This window comes from Scylla paramamosain, chromosome 9 (genome assembly GCF_035594125.1).
Source record: "Scylla paramamosain isolate STU-SP2022 chromosome 9, ASM3559412v1, whole genome shotgun sequence".
Classification (NCBI taxonomy): domain Eukaryota; kingdom Metazoa; phylum Arthropoda; class Malacostraca; order Decapoda; family Portunidae; genus Scylla; species Scylla paramamosain.
Window position 1 is genome coordinate 30,030,001 of NC_087159.1, and position 5,724 is coordinate 30,035,724.

A 5,724-nucleotide genomic window follows, 5' to 3' on the forward strand; every position below is an offset into this window, starting at 1 on the left:
GTGTGTGCGCTCCTCCGTCTTTTCTAGCAATGCATCACTTTCTGTTCACTTAATCACTTTTTTCCCCAACAGACAAGATTTTCAAACCACAATAACTTCAGCACAGCATTTTAAAAACTACACGTAATAAACAAATAAAGATAAACACGAACAACAAAGACAACAAACACCACCACCACCACCACCACCACATAGCACCAAAAAACAAGTCTCAATACTTCACCCTCTACACAAGCAAAAAACCACAAAAGCAAACACTTGGCGTGGTAAGACGCAATAAGGAAGGAAAGGAGAGTGATAAGTGTTGTAGTTGCACCCTATTCACCTAAGCTCACCTGCCTAATTATGAGCCTCCCACCTGGCCTGAACACCTGACAACCCATAGCGATCCTGAAGCCAGTTTACCCTCGTGTATTATTAAGCTAAGTGGTGCAATATATCTTTACGTGAGAGGCTTTATAAAGAGGGCAGGGCATGTCAGGCTGTAATAAATGTTTTAATTATATAAGGCAGGCACGATTATAGTATTCATGATTTAGTCAGTGAATTAATGTAGGCAGCGAGGGTATATCTTGAGAGAGAGAGAGAGAGAGAGAGAGAGAGAGAGAGAGAGAGAGAGAGAGAGAGAGAGAGAGAGAGAGAGAGAGAGAGAGAGAGAGAGAGAGAGAGAGAGAGAACTGGTTGTAGGTTGTAGTAAGAGCCATAACCTTACAGGTACACGATAGCCTACCTTGCTACACACCTGTATAAGGAGAGAGGAAACAATGTACAGGTAAAATCAATTAACTCCCATGTTACCTGACGCTCACCTGAACGCACTGCCGTCACCACTAACCTCATCATAATAAAAATAAAAATACCGATGCAAATACTAATAATATAAAACAAATGGGATAAAAACGACAAAGACGATGAAGAAGAATATGTTACGAAAATAATAGTTAATAAAATAATGATAGTACTATTGCAATTCACCACTGAACTCGCCATGATAAAAATGAAAATAAACAAATACCAAAATGCTAATGATACAAAAAAAAAAAAAAAAAAGAGGGAAAAAAAGGAGACAAAGAGGATGAAGAAGAATAGTTAAGAAAATACTGACACTTATAATACAATTCTCTTGGGCGCACTTCCATCACCACTAACCTCACCATAATAAAATGAAAATACAAAAAAAAAAAAGTGTATCGCTAACAGTACTGACAATACAAAAAGGAAAGAAAAAGGAGACAAAGACGATGAAGAATAATAGCCAGGAAAATAGTGATAATAATAATGCAATTCCTCCCCTTTAAGAAGTCATTACGCCAGCTAATCGAGTTCCCAAGAGGCGACGAGCAGCACAATGGAAGCAAAGTGTTATTACTGGCGGTGTGACTCACGACTTCTTGGGACACGCGGGAAGGAAAACGGAGCACCGGCCTTGAGGGTGAGTCGTCAAGATATGCATGCAGATTATTGTCTTCCTGCGATATAATGCAATACACTGCACTAAAACCACGTGAATATGCAGAAGTACGTACACATGCATGCACAAACACTCACACAGTCAAACGTTTAAACTGATTCCGCATTTTTATCAAGATTTTCAGTAAAAACAATTCCGTGAAATGAAAAAAGAAAAGAAAATAAGAAATATCTCAGGAAAGCCAGACTCTTTTCCCACAAAATGCAAATCTGTAAGTTTAATTTTACGGACAATTAGGAAAGTTTAAGTCGGTACTTACTCAGAGACGCTGCTGCTGCTTGTGGTGGTGGTGGTGTTGCTGCTGCGGATGTTGTGAAACTGTTAAAGGCTGTACTAACCTCCGGCCTGAAAAGAGAAGAAAACTAATATGGTGGGATTGTTAAACAGACTGGATTAAAGTGACCACAAAAAAATGATGAAGACTGAAATGAGAAGAAAGTATAGAACAACTCACCACAAAAAAAAAAAAATGAATGAATGAATGAAAACAGGAAAAAAATCATATTAATAAACTAACAAAAAATGTGAAGAAAGTACAACAATTTCACATCAACATATAATAAGATCAACAACAAACAACAACAAAATCTGGGCAAGTCTATTGGCACGATTCCCTCGCAGAAAACATAAACACTTCAAATTCTTCCATTCCTTTCTTTAAAGAGTGAAAATCCACAGCTAAGGAATCGAGTCTCTTCTTTGTACTTCAAGGTTTAGCAAGACAATGGAGAACCGTAATTGGCCATTAGAAATCAAGTATGTCATTAAGAAGACTATTAACCTGCCAGAGAGAGAGAGAGAGAGAGAGAGAGAGAGAGAGAGAGAGAGAGAGAGAGAGAGAGAGAGAGAGAGAGAGAGAGAGAGAGAGAGAGAGAGAGAGAGAGAGAGAAATCCCATCTTATCAACTGGCACAATACATTCGATTTCTCAACCTCTTTTTCTTGCACACACACACAACACACACACACACACACACACACACACACACACACACACACACACACACACACACACACACACACAACTTGTATACCCATTATTAACGAAGTGAAGACATGTGGTCATAAGCAGCGACTGACAGCCCATAAAATAACAAGGAAAATACAACAATCACTGTCAGATTATGGCAAGAAAAACTAGAAAGAATATATATGTTAGGGGAAAAAAAGACAGACACACACACATGAGTCTCTTTAATTCTTTCTGTCTCTCTATCTTCTCTCTCTTAATGTTTGTCACCTTTTCTCATTTTGTCAGTGTTTAGTTTTGATCATTTGGTCTGTGTCTGTCTGTCTGTCTGTCTGTCTAGTTCTTATTGGTCTTTTCTCTTATTCTACACGCAGAATAAGAGTGTTTAGGTTTCTGGATTAGTTGTTTGTAAGTATGCTAGTTTTTTTTTTACTATCTCTCTCTCTCTCTCTCTCTCTCTCTCTCTCTCTCTCTCTCTCTCTCTCTCTCTCTCTCTCTCTCTCTCTCAAACTCCCCTCTCCTTTATTACACAAGCATCACCACCACCACCACCACCACCACATTCATTTCTACAAACACTCGATATTTCTCCACTGGACACAACACAAAGGCGGTGAATTTTTCGGTTCAATTTTCCCCCTCTCCATTCCTTGTACTGCCCCTTCATTGCGTGGATCGGTTGAGAGGTTGGTTGGTACAGGTTGCGAGGCGAGGCGAACAAAGGTACTCATTCCTCACAGGGCGGGATGGACGTGGCAGTACTGAGGTGCGAGGAGGCGACCTTTCACACGTCTCTTCATCTCAGAGTTTTATGTGGTCGCGAGTGCTTTATTTCACTTAAAAGGTTAGCGTGAAAGGAGACGATTGACGAGAGAGAGAGAGAGAGAGAGAGAGAGAGAGAGAGAGAGAGAGAGAGAGAGAGAGAGAGAGAGAGAGAGAGAGAGAGAGAGAGAGAGAGAGAGAGAGTTTTTAACATTACTAGGGAACAATTTGAAAGGGTGACCCGTGTAAAATGTTTTGGTTCCTGTCATAATGGTGAAGAGACTATACCTGTGACAGTGGTGATGGTGGTGATGGTGGTGGTGGTGGTGACAAAGTTTACATACCGTATAGTGGCGGCGTGGTGACAGAAAACGGACTGTGGCGAGGAGGTGAAAGTGAGTGGGCGGTCATGAGGTTGATGGAAAAGAGTAGATATTGATACGAAATTACGAAAACGACCTTGATGCTGATGGCGACGCTGATACTTGGCTAGAACAAAGGGCGTCACGACACCTCCCTGCCTGCCTTCCTCCCCATCCCCCATTGACTCCCACCCCCTACTTCCTCTATATCTGTCGTCACTCTTTCATTCCCTCCCTCCCTCCCTCCCTCCCTCCCTCTGATCTGGGACACGATACCACCACGTCGTTGCCTCAGAGCCGACGCAGATTTACGTGACCGTCCAAGACCCGCCCCTTAAAATTCCTCGAGAAACTGATGGACATCCTATACTGACGAAGGAACCAGTGAAAGCTCGAAGAAGGAGCAGAAAAAATAATAAAATAAAGTATATCTGATAAAGGTCTGACTCGCAGATTCGGTAACTTGACGAAGAGATGAGATAAAGACTGAAAGGAAGAACGTTAGAGACCAAAACTTAACCCAAAAAAAATGCAAGTTATACGTACAAGGAATATGAGCTAAAAATTACATGATACAAAGACGGATAGACAGAAGAACTGACCAAAGGAAGAGAGCAACAAACCGAAGCGATCAAGAGATAAGAAAACCTGAAGAAGAGCCGAAGAAGGAGAAAAACAAACCCCAAACTAAGAGAGGCGTGTAAGATAACAGACTACGAGAACCAACGAAAAAGCGACGACCCTCTTTAGACTGACCAAAATACTCGCCTGACCGAAACTTAACTAAAAGCTTCACACGCACGAAGGAAAAACGACAAAAACGGACGCACAAAAAAAAAAAAAAAGGAAAAAAGGAAAAAAGGAAAAATAGAAGGCTGAGAGAAAACTTGACACAAAGACATACAAACTTTAATCTTAAAATACCAGACCCCTTGTTGTGCTCAGAGTGAAATCAAATAAAAGAAAATTTAATGAAAAAGAAATTAAAGTAAGACAGGAACAGAGTAATTGTGTCTAGTTATTTGGAGTAAACATAATCTCCTTCACGGTTGTCAAGAATTAACTTCCTGAGGAGGAGGAGGAGGAGGAGGAGGAGGAGGAGGAGGAGGAGGAGGAGGAGGAGGAGGAGGAGGAGGAGGAGGAGGAGGAGGAGGAGGAGGAGGAGGAGGAGGGCAATGAGGAGGACAAGGAGGAGGACGAGGAGAAAGAACAGGAAAAATGACAAGGATGAAGCAGACGAGGAAGAGGAGGAGGACGAGGAGGAGGAGGAGGAAGAAGAACATGAAAATGACAAGGATGAAGTGGACGAGGAAGAGTTGAGAGGAAAGAAGTAAGATCATCGAGGCGAGAAAAGAAACAAGGCGAGAAGTAAAGTCAGGAAAAGAAATGAAGAAAATGTATAACGAATTACAATCCATCTCTTCTCATCCCCCCACCCCCTTCTCTCTCTCTCTCTCTCTCTCTCTCTCTCTCTCTCTCTCTCTCTCTCTCTCTCTCTCTCTCTCTCTCTCTCTCTCAATAGACCCATGACGGAGGCTTTAGCTGTTACGTGCGTATGTACCTTTAATGACACACACACACACACACACACACACACACACACACACACACACACACACACACACACAAACACGTCGTAAAATAATGATCCTTTAACCTCCTAAACAGAACCTTTACCGCATCTTACAATTCCTAAATCAACCCGCGCCTCACTCCACTTAAAAACAACATTAAATCAGACCGTCCCAATGCACCGCCCTCTTAAAATAGGAGGGGCAAATACACATACACACATACACACAGTCATGTACGAACGCAGACGGACTACTAATGAATCTCAAACCCCCCCACCTCCAGCCATCCTCGCCTCTGCGTTAAGGGACCGTAAGGCTCGAGGCTAAAAAATGACGCGTTTGTTTAGCTAAATGAGAGATGATGAGGAAAATGTTAATGTCAAGTTTATATTTGCGTTCCACATGGCTGGAGACAGAGAGAGAGAGAGAGAGAGAGAGAGAGAGAGAGAGAGAGAGAGAGAGAGAGAGAGAGAGAGAGAGAGAGAGAGAGAGAGAGAGAGAGAGAGAGAGAGAGAGAGATTGAAACAGATACATATACCGTCAGAGAGAGAGGGAGAGAGAAAGAGAGACACGGAGAAACAAATAC